Source organism: Pteropus medius, unplaced genomic scaffold, assembly GCF_902729225.1.
Source record: "Pteropus medius unplaced genomic scaffold, Ma_sr-lr_union100, whole genome shotgun sequence".
Taxonomy (NCBI): domain Eukaryota; kingdom Metazoa; phylum Chordata; class Mammalia; order Chiroptera; family Pteropodidae; genus Pteropus; species Pteropus medius.
Window position 1 is genome coordinate 19406076 of NW_024346667.1, and position 11799 is coordinate 19417874.

An 11799-nucleotide genomic window follows, 5' to 3' on the forward strand; every position below is an offset into this window, starting at 1 on the left:
TTTCAGGTGGTGTAATTTGAGTGGAGGCCGTGGTAATGAACATGGTCTTCATTCCAGTCTAGAACACGGGAGCAAAGAGATTGTTCAAATCAAAAATGTATTACACGAAGTACAGGTAGGAACTGTACTTACCGGGGGAGATCATTGCAGAGTTTTAAACAAGACCAACAGGCGTAGATTTGCATTATTAAAAGACTAATCTTTTAAAGAATGAACTTGAGAAGGACAAGAATGGGTATGGGATGACCAATTAGGAAGATACTATGGTGGCTTAAAACTAAGCTTGTGGTGGTGGAGATGAGGAAAAAGGATCTGAGAAATAACCAGGAAGTAGAATCAGTAGGGCCCAATGAATGATGAGATATGTCCCAAACGTGAAAATGGTTACTCCTTGGTGGCTACCTGGATGGTGGTTCCATTGTTTGAGGGACAGCCGGTCTAGTGGTTGAGGGCTTGTCAGGTAACCAGGCCGAAGTTGGACGAGGTCATTGGATAGATGAGTCTGGAACTCAGAGGAAAGAGCTGGGCTGCAGATACAGATTTTGGTCTTAATCAGCAAAAAGATGGTAAATGAAACCGTGGGATAGAGAGTGAAAGGGAAGAAGGAAGGTCTAGGAAGAACCCTAGAGAACCACAACACTGACGATTCGCGCAGAGGAGCAGCTGGAAGGGGGATGGAAAAAAAGTGCCGGAGAGGAGGAGGGCAGCCAGGCGTGGGAACTGAGACCAGTGTTTTTCTAGAGCCACAATGCCCGGGGTTGTTTCACTGTCCATTTAAATGAGGACCACTGCTTTCAACAATATGAAAATTGTAGATCGGAACCACAGCCCGTTGAGATTATGCCGATGGCGTGAGAAGAGGAACAGCAGGGGCAGCCCTTTCTGGAAAATGTGGCCATGAAGGAGAAGAAAGGGGTTGGTAACTGGGTGGAGAGGGGCGCAAAGGAGGATTTTTAAAAGATGGAATAGATTTGAGCATATTTAAAAAGGATCTAGTGGAAGCTGGAGATAAAGGAGGGATGCAAGTCCACAGTGTTTTGTTGTTTTTGACGTACTAAGTTCTGTGTCACACAGAAGGGTAAAGCTGCCTCAAGATTTCTCACCTCCAAGCCCTGATTTCTCCGTAAGGCCACTGAGGACAGCCGCTGAGCACAGCGATATGTTTGCTTTCACCATTAAACCAATAAATTTTACTTGCAAAAGGATTTTTAAAGGTGTGTTCGCAACTACGTCTAATACTTGCAATTACACCTTGAATGTGAATTGAGGGCACAAGGCAGAGAGCTGAATGGTTCCTCACAATCCAGGGAGAGACGCTCGGGCTAAGTGTAGGTTCCTAGGGGACAGAGAAGGAGCTGGCAAGAGGAAAGAGGCCACAGAAATTCTCTAGCGGAGAAGAACTTGGAATGTAAATCTCTTTTTCCCGAACCAAATCTCCAGTGAAGTCTCCCTTGTTTGTCCCAGAGACTAAGTGGATTATCGAGGGGGGAGGAGGGGTACTCAAAGAGATGAATTTCATAACTGGGCCAAAACTATAATTCAGAGAAAGCTGTATTTACCAAATAACTTATTTTTCCCATTAAAAGTTATGCTTAATTTACATAAAGTAAAACTCTGTTTAGTATACAGTTCTGTGCTAGTTTTGACAAATGTATATACAGTTGCATAACCACCGCCACAATCAAGATGCAGAACAGTTCCATTGCCCACCCCCAAATTTCCACATCCTCATGTTTATCCTCATATTAAGAACAAAATACTGATTGGAAAACTGGAAACAACTTCAATCAGTGGTAGTTTGCGATGCTTAAGTAGTCACCTGACAAAAGAGTTTTTTTAAAAAAAGATGGGAGCAGGCAGAGAAACTTTACATCGATTTAATAATTTTACCAGGGGCGTGGCATCGTAATTGCAAGTGTTAGATGTACTTGCAAACATGCCTTTGAAAATCACTTTACAGGCAATTTTAGTATATGTGCTGCCAAAGTGAGCACACTTTACAAGCAATATTTATTGGATTAAATGGTGTCATAAGAAGCTCTCTCCAACCTGTTCTAAGCAAATTAAGTAGATTTAGAAAAAACTTTTAAGGGGAGAAAGCCATAGGCACTCTCAAAACATACTAACCAACCACCTCCATAAGCAGAAATATAAAACTGTGAATAGAAGTGGAAACTGCGGGCCTTTCTGAACTCTAGTTCAACAGCAGGCTATGGAGCCTCACACCCTGGAGCTGATGGAGTAAAGCCATCACTGTCAGTCTGGCTGGGAGCCCTGGGAGACTGGACAGACACCACAAACCACACAGGTCAGGGAGGCCCCCTGCACGCAATCACACTACAAAGACCTCTGTCATTGGATGAGCCTGCATACCAAGATTCCAAAACATGAAGATACCTAACGCTAAAATAAAGCAGCTCTGCTTCAAACTCAACTGTTTCTGTGCCAACTTGGGAGGGGAGGAGGTGCACAGGACAAATTATCATTTCAGAGCTTAATTTCCCAGCAAACTGAAAGCTACTGAATAAAGTCGTTTGAACTTTTTGAATTAGGATATAATTATTCAGGATTTATTTATTTTTTTACAAATACACACACACACACAGACTCCCCCATCATCAACACACCCACCAGAGTGGGGCCTTCGCTACAGTGGATGAACCCATATGATTACATCATTACCACCCAAAGTCCACAGTTCACATTAGGGTTCACTCTTGGCCTTGGACATTTTATTGGTTTGGACAAATGTATAATGACATGTGTCATTATAGTATTGTACAGAGTATTTTTACTGCCTTAAAAATCTTCTGTTCATCCCTCCCTCTGTACTAATCCCTGACAACCACTGCTCTTTTTACTGTCTTTGTAGTTTTGCCTTTTCCAGAATGTTATATAGTTGGAATTATATAATATATAGCCTTTTCAGATGGGCTTCTATCACACAGTAATTTGCTTGGAAAGTTCCTCCATGTTTTTTCACGGATTCATAACTTATTTTTTTAAATTACAGAATAATATTTCCTTGTCTACATGTACCACAGTTTATTTCACCGACTAAAGGGCCTCTTGGTAGCTTCCAAGTTGTGGCAGTTCTGAATAAAGATGCTATAAATATCTGTATGCAGGTTTTTCTGTGCACATAGATTTTCAATTCATTTAGGTAACTGTCAAGGAGTGAAGTTGCCACATCACATGGTAAGAACACGTCTAGTAAGAAACGATCAAACTGTCTTCCAAAGTGGCTGTACATTTTGCGTTCCCACCAGCAGCGAGAGAGTTTCTGTTGCTCCACATCCTCACCAGCATGCGGTATTGTCAGAGCTTTAGATTTTAGCCATTCTGATAGGTGCGTAGTGGTATTATTGTTTTAATTTGTATTTCTCTGATGACATTGGGATCTTCTCATATGTTTATTTGCCATCTGTTTATCTTCTCTGCTGAGATGTCTGTTTAGGACTTTGGCCCATTTTTTTTAATCGGGTTTTCTTATTGTTGAGTTTTAAGAGTTCTTTGTATATTTTGGATAATAGTCCTTTATCAGATGTGTCTTTTGCAAATATTTTCTCCCAGTCTGTGGCTTGTCCTTTCATCCTCTTGACACTGGCTTTTACAGAGCAGAAAATTTTAATTTTAATGAAGGGCAGCTTATTCTTTCTTTCAAAGATTGTGCCTACCTAAAAAGTCATCGCCAAACGCTAGGTCATTTAAATTTTCTGCTATGTTATCTTCTGTGTTTAATAGTTTTGCATTTTACATTTATGTCTGTGAGCCATTTTGAGTCATCTTAACCATTTATAAGTGTACAGTTCAGTAGCGTTAGCTATATGCACATCGTTATGGAGCAGATCTCTAGAACTTTTTCATCTTGCAAAACTGAAACTCTACACTCATTAAAAAACCTCTCTCCTTTCCCCCCAACTCCAGCCCCTGACAACCACTATTCTGTCTCTTTGAATTAGCCTAATCTAGTTCTCTCATTTAAGTGGAATGATATAGCATTTGCTTTTTTGTGACTGGCTTATTTCTCTTAGCATAATAAACTCAAGGTTTATCCATGTGACAAGTGTTCATTCTTTTTTAAGGCTGTGTAATATTCCAGCGGTGGTTTCCAGGGGCTAGAAGAAGAGGGATGGGGAGTTACTGTTGAATGGGTATGGAGTTTCAGTTTGGGAAGATAAAAAATTCTGAAGATGATTGGTGGTGATGGTTGCACAGCAATGTGAATGTACTTACTGCCACTGAACTATTCGCTTAAAAAATTAAAATGGTAAAATTTACATTATGTATATTTTACCACAATAAAAACAGGAAGGAGAATAATGATAGTATCTACCCAACAATTTACTGTGAGGATTAACTGAGCTATTACATATAAAGAATATGGAGCACTACCCAGGAGTAGCAGATGCTCGGTGAATGTCTGTGTTATTATTTTCTGAACATATTCACTTTAACAAGATACATGCTCATTTTGCTCATTTTATGGACAATTGTCCTTAAGAGTTGCCAACTGGGTGGGCATGTCCCCTTCAGGAGCCACCAGAAGTGTCTCATTTCTCTCAAGAAAATGGGCAGAATTGATTAACTTGATCTTACTGGTTTTTAACCTTAGTTATAAATTAATCATTTTTGCTGACAAAACTTGGTCCAGTACACACCTGACGATACTTACAAGTGCCTAGGCTGCTTGTTTATTGTATAGTCCAAGGACAGCTAGGTCATCTTGGTCTCCCATCAGGGAACTCATTCCAGCCAGCCTTGGATGGCGGTGCTTGGGATGGTTCATTCAAGCTGCAGAGTTGATGCCAGCTCCTGGCTCTCAGGCTGTCTTGTGATGAGCCCAGAGGTATTACTTGCCACGTGTCGTTAGCGTCTGTATCATCCCAGACCGTGAGCCGCTCATCCTTGAACACTCAGACCTATTGCAGTGTTTGGCAATTGGTAGTTGATCGGTGAACATTGTAGCACATTAATTGTTCTAGTACCGTTGCCTTCCTGCTTTCCTTGCTCAGTAAATGCTATTTATAAAACGTCTACTCTGTGCTCAAAATTATTGTCCCAGGTCTTTCACATGCTGCGATGGGCAGAATAATGACGCCTCAAAAATGTCCACGTCCTAATCCCTGAACCTGTGGATATGTGTGTAACCTTATGGGGCAAAAGAGACTTTGTAGTTGTGATTAAGAATCTCGAGGAGAGATTATCCTGGATTATCCAGGTGGGCCCAGTGTAATCACAAGGTCCTAAAAGGAAAAGGGAACATTAGAGTCAGAGAAGGAGTCGTGATGGTGGAAGCAGAATTCTGAGTGCTGTGGGGCCATGAGCCAACCAACGCAGCATCTAGAAGCCAGAAAAGACAGGGAGGTGGATTCTTCTCTGGAGCCTGCAGGGGGAACGCAGCCCTGCTGACCCATTTTCGGCTTTGGCCTCTGGAACCGTAAAGTAATGCATTTATGCTATTTTAGCTACTAAGGCTGTGGCAATTTGTTACAGCTGCAATGGGAGACTGATGCCCACGAAGCCGCTCATTTACACCTCATGACATTAGAAGGTAGGTATTGTTATCATACTACGAAGGAGGAAAATGGAACTCAATTATGTAAGGACTCAACTGTGCAAAGTAACAAATACTGGAACCTGGATTTGAAGAAATAGCTGGCTACTCCAAGCCATGGGCTTTGGGTCCCTCCTGAACCCAACACTCCCTCCTCTAAAATGAAAATTAAGTTCAACCTGAATACTTGGCTGCCATGGTCCCAGATAGGTAGCAAGAGTTCATTCCTGGTAAGGTCTTAAACTCCTTGGAAGGAGAGACAGACCATAAAACCACGTAATATATTGGCTTGAGGTATCTTAAGTTTTATCTCTACTGCCTTTCTCCTTTTTTTTTCTTTTTTTAAAGAAACCACACTCCTGAATTTTATTTGTTTGTTTATTTGTTTGTTTATTTGTTTAAATCCCTGTTTGGGTGTCTTTTGGTTGATGGACATACATAAGTAGTTGTGTATCAGTCAGAGCTCTCCAGAGCAACAGCATCAGTGGTAGATATGTATGTAAAGAGACTTATAAGGAATCGGCCCACGTGATTGTGGAAACTGAGAAGTCCCATAATCTGCAAGCTGGAGGCCCAGAAAAGGGGGTGGTGAATGTTCCAGTCTGAGGGCAGAAGATCAAAGTCCCAGCTTGAAGACAGGCAGAGAGTGCATTTTCCCTTCCTCTACCTTGCTGTTCTATTCAGACGCCCAGTGGGCTGGATGAGGGCCACCCGCACTGGGGAGGGCCGTGTGCTTTCCTCAGTCTGCTGATTCAAATGTTAATCTCATCTAGAAAAACCCTCACAGACACACCAGAACAATGTTCAGCCAAATTATCTGGGCACCCCATGGCCCAGTCAAGTTGATACAAAATTATCCATCACAAATCTCCTGCAGATAAATGAGAAAAATGTCCAGGTAACAATTATAGTTCAGGACCTGGAACTGGAAGCATGTTGAGCTCACAGTTGATGACAGTAGGTCATCGACTCACTCAGTTTTTAGGTCCGGAAATGACTTTAGAGGACATCCTACTGAACCTCGTGCTGAAGGGCTTAAGTGTTTTGCTCAGATACATAGAGCACTTAGTGATGGTGATCCCAGTGCCCTCGAATGAGCAGTTACATGTTACGATGGTAAGTTAACAAGTATTGAACCTCACCATGTGCTGAACACCATCCTCAGCTCGTTCCCTTTAGTAACGCATGAGCCCCTAATTTGACAGATGAGGGCACTGAGGCAGATCTACACAGAGCCAGGAATCAAAAGCGTGCGTGTTATTCCAGAGCCTGTGCTGTTAACCACCAGGCTAGAAAATCTGATTGATGTGACTGAGGGCAGTGTATGGGCCCGAGAGAGCTGCTTACCAGGCACAACTTTTGCTAGGTCACCTCAGCTGGAACCTGAGTGGCCACTGTGGACTGGATGACTTTGGCTAGGTTTCGCCTCTGCAGCGCTTTTGAATTGGACCCTTAACAGATGAGTCTGGTCTCTAAAAGGAAAAGGACCACATTCGCTGTTAGGGTTCCATTAAAGGGGCACCCGTGTGAGTCAGGTTAGTCACTGACTGATGCTGTGCAAGAAAACTGGGCTGATCCTTACTTTGGAAGCTCTCGGCCGCCTTGTGACACTTAGGAAATGAATCGGGCAAGTGGGGTTTCGATACCAGGAAACTACTCAGTTTACTGCCCTCCAGGGACAAACAGGAAGCTGGTCTTTCTCTGCTTCCTTCCCCCACAGACTCCTGTCGCCTTCTCTTTTTTCTTTTTAAAGAATAAATCTTGGTGTTTACTTCCCATACTTCTGTACGTGATTTGCCCCATTTGTGTTTTACCCATTAATGGCACTTTACTTTTATTTTTTAAAGGCACGCTGTTTTAGATCAAGTCCTTAGAAGCAAGGCCTGAGATAGCTACTCTTGTGAAAGTGATTTATTAAGAGAGTGCTCTCCAGGAAGAGCCCGTAAGAGAGAGAGGGGAACAGGATAGCGATGGGGAAGGGCTGGGGCTGGGGTAAGGATGTAGTCTCAGGTAAAGTCAGGCTTGTGAAGGGGTTGGTGAGTCAGGAGAGGTCGAGGCCATCTTGCTTTTGTCCTGACTCATGCATACCTAGCCTGGTATTCAGAGCACAGATGTGAACACTCAGAGTGGTTGAGTAGGAGGGGGACTTGGAAAACATTTGGTCTACAGATAGGCAAGATGACAGAGTGTGTGGGCACCATGCTAAAGGGCATGGCGTGGATTAGTGACAAAATCAGGACCAGAACTCAGGTCTTCTGACTCCAGACCAGGCTCTTTTCCTAACAGTTTGCTGCCTGTGCTGCCTCCTCAGAGAATCTCCTTATGGTGTCTGTGCCCTGAAGCTTAGTGTTTGCTGTATGACAACCCGGGATGGAGCCCATTGCTACAGGCTCAGAGAGGTTGGGATGGATAAGGGAAGGGTGAGACCTCTGGCGGTCCTGCAGTGCGGAAGTACAGGGAAGTGGATGCTGATCACATCATCTCTCAGAAAACAAGGAAGCCAGGAAACCGTGTTAAGTCTTGAAAACAAACCAAAAAGCTCTGTTTTTTCTCATGGGCATCTTGGCGTTGGGCATCTTCAGCAGATGGCACCTGGACTCACTTCCCCACTTTGTCAGCTGGAATTGTGGGTGGGGTGCCCCCTGCGGCTTTTGGGGCAGTGCTGCATAGGGCACTAGTTGTTTCATACCCACTGCCCGGTAGGGTCCAAACCTGTTTCTGCTGCCGTGACCCCAAGGCTCAGGTGAGCCGCAAGCACTCATGCACCCCTGCCCCTACTGCCAGCTGGAAAAGACCTGTCGTTCCATCTGTGTTCCGTGTGGCACTTCAGATCTGGTCTGGACCTGACACCCTGCTGAGCTCTTGGGTCATTCCACCTGGCCAGGACTCTTTCACTCAAATAAGCAGCTGGGATTGTTGCTCCATGGTTCACCTGCCTTTCAGCGTGTCTGCCACCTGGAGCCTCCCACAGTTGGAGCCTCCCATTGTAGGGCCCTCCCCACCTTCCCAACTTTGGGCCTGGTTGGTTACTGGCCTACATCAATTTCTGGTGGCTCGCCACAGCCCTTGCAATGTTTTGTACTGTACTGCTTTTCACCCGCATCGGAGGTCAGCCTTACACCGGTTATTCCTTTCAGCTCTGGCTGGATCAGGACCTCTCCTCCATTTCTCTACCATCCCGTGTTTCTGAGGCTCCAGCATGCCTTGCAGCTGAGCCTACCCGAGTTATATAGAATTGACCTTACCTTGTCATAGGTCTCTTCCTTTCTTCCTTCCTCTCTATGAACCTCTCCTGAGAACTTGGAAGGCACCAGACACTATGATATACTGTGATAGGCATTAGGGAGAAAAAGTTGAAGGAAACATGATTGCTGAGTAACAAGGAACTCCAGCATTCTGTTAGAAACATCCCTGAGCTCCAAACATGTCTGAGCTGGGCAAGACCTCTAAGTTCAGGTTGTGGGAAGGAAGGTTAACCTCAAGTCCGCAGACAACCTCATTGGTGTCTGCCTTGGCTCGAGTGTAATTATCTTACGAGACTGTGTCATTGTTTAATAATTCAGATGGTTTATATCTCTCCTGCACATGGAATTATCTTCTTAAATTTCTCTTTCATCATGCTACTTTCTTTCTTTTTTTTTTCTAAACACCTATAGCACCTGATATTCCTAGGCGGTCTCCCATCCAAGTACTAACCAGGCCCGACCCTGCTTAGCTTCCGAGATCAGATGAGATCGGGCATGTTCAGGGTGGCATGGCCGTAGACATCATGCTACTTTCTTAACATAAAAATCACCAATGACTTATCCTTGCCTTCAAGATGGTCTAGGCTTGTTGTCTTTGCATTTGAAATCCTTTCCAGACAGGCCTGTGTATATTTCTAGCTGCATCTTTCAATGCTGACCTATTAGAACATTCTCCAACTAGTCTGGTTAATTGGCTGACAACCAGGCTAACATTTCATTCCTCCTCCTGCACTCAGCTTTCCTCACTCTTCAAATACCCATCCTCTGCGTCCACATTTGCCCTGTATGTCAAGGCTCACCCATAGATCACATCCTCTTAGAAGCCTTCCCAGTCCACCCTGTCCCTCTTTTAAATCAGTGGCTCTCATCCCTGATTGTATGTTAGAATCACCTAGGGTGCTTTTAAAAATTAAATGGGGTGGGGATGGGGTGCACCAGACCAATTTAATCAGACTCTCCAGAGATTAGCACCTGGGCATTTGTCTTTATTAAAAGGTCCCAGGTCATTCTAATGTGTAGTCGGGGTTGAGAACTACAAATACGTATTGTTTCCATCCCTTTGGCTACATGATAAGAGGAATGATGAAATCAGTTTGTGGGGGGAGAAGTGGTAGAATGGAGAATGGACCAAGAAAGAAAAAAATGGCAGACGACTTGTAGCCATCCAGTCAAGGAATGATGAGCGCCTACACTGAGATTTCATTTGGCGTAGTTGCCGGGGGAGGAGCGTGGCAGGATGGAAACAACTGCCAAAGCTTCATCTTGAGGTGAAAGTTGACGGACCACTGATACCACTTTGTAAAAGTCTCTTGCATGTGTTTCTTGGAAGAAATAGGTGGGAGGTGATACCATGCTCAACACCATCTGTTAGGGGTTGGATTAGTTTCCTGGGGCTGCCATAACAAAATGTCACAAAATGGATGGCTTAAAACAGCAAAAATTTATTCTTTCACGGTTCTGGAAGCTGGAAGTCCAAAATCCATGTGCCAGCAGCAGGTTGGTTCTTTCTGGAAGTTCTGAAGAAAATCTGAGGGAAATTCCAGGCCTCTCCCAGCTTCCAGCGGCTCCTGGCAATCCTTGGTGTTTCTTGATTGGTAGCTACATCACTCCAGTCTCTGCCTCCATCTTCACATGGTGTCTCCCCTGTGTGTGTCTGTGAGCTCAAATTCCCTTTGCCTGATAAGGCCCACCCTAATCCAGTGCGACTTCATTTGAGCTTGATACATCTGCAAAAATAACTCCAACTAAGGTCACATGCACAGCTACCAGAGGTTGGGACTTGAACAGATCTTTTAGGGGAACACAATTCAGCCCACACCAGGTGTATTGCACGTACTGGATAACCTCTGGCTGAAGGAGGGGAACGGGAGTTTATCTACCTGCACAACTGAAGCCCAGGGAGTGGCACGCCGCGCATCCTCACCAGTATTACGCCCACCATTCTGCACCCAGGATACCAGAAAGAGATCTCCCCCCCCCACCCGCCCCCGACCCCGCCTCCCCGCCAGTGTCTATGGTTACCCTCTCCCCACCGTGATTCCATGCAGCTTTACAAAGGTAATCACAGAAAAATGACCCTCTTCCCCTGGCGACCCTCCAACAGGAGTCCTGTGCCCGTCCTTTGAAATGTGAAGACAGCTTGCCCAAACCATAACGACCAAAGAGGAGCATCGTGGAATGTGGGGAGTGAGTCTTCAAAGCGCCGCCAGGCAATGGTCTTCCTCTGCCTCCACCCAGATGCGGGCAGGGAAAGAAAACCGCAGCTGGAAATACCAGCTTCTCCCTGGCCACCTCGCCTGTGTAGGCTACTTGCACAATAGACAGACGTCGCCTCTGTTGACTTGCGGCTCCTGTGGTTTTGATGGATGCATTATCTGTCAAGCCCTTTCTTTATTCAGTTCAGGAATCTGGCTTTTGCCCCCGTGTCCTCACCTGCCCACAGGGGATAAGAGCCAGTGAATAAGGTTACTCAAGTGAGTGAGCTGGGCTCAGCACGTACTGTTCTGTGCCTCCAAGGCCATGGCACAGGATGGCTGGCCTCTGGGCACTGCCCCTTGCACCATGCACCTTTGGGACTCCCTGGCACACATCAGGTTCTCCCTTCACAGCCCCCACTGGGGTGTAGGGGATCCTGTATCTGTCTAGTGCTCCAAACTGGCCCTCCTTCCTCTCTCAGCCAAGAAGCTAAAAACATCCTGAGGTCCATACCTGGGTCACGACTCCATAAACATCCTACTTCCCACTATGGCCGTCACTCTCAGCATCTGAGATGGAAAACTGCCCTACTTCCCGCCACCGGGCTTCCCTTCCGTGTTGCTTGTCCTCAGAATTCACTGACCACAGGCCAGCAGAGCTAGGAAAAAACAGGACAACTAGTCCCCGCTCTTTTCTGTATAGAGGGCGAGACCTTCATTTGGGGCAATGCTGGGGGAAGACAGAGTACGTGTCATATACTGGGTTGACCTGCTGTCTTGCTGGATGCCTGCCTTCCTTCCT

General features: G+C 45.2%; 1 non-coding gene across 1 annotated transcript; it reads right to left on the reverse strand.

Moving 5' to 3' along the window:
- Nucleotides 1-9204: 9204 nt before the first annotated feature.
- On the reverse strand, nucleotides 9205-9323 carry LOC120613570 (5S ribosomal RNA). The gene has a single exon (XR_005655736.1). It is a non-coding gene; the product is annotated as a 5S ribosomal RNA (ribosomal RNA).
- Between the last annotated feature and the right edge of the window lie 2476 nt (nucleotides 9324-11799).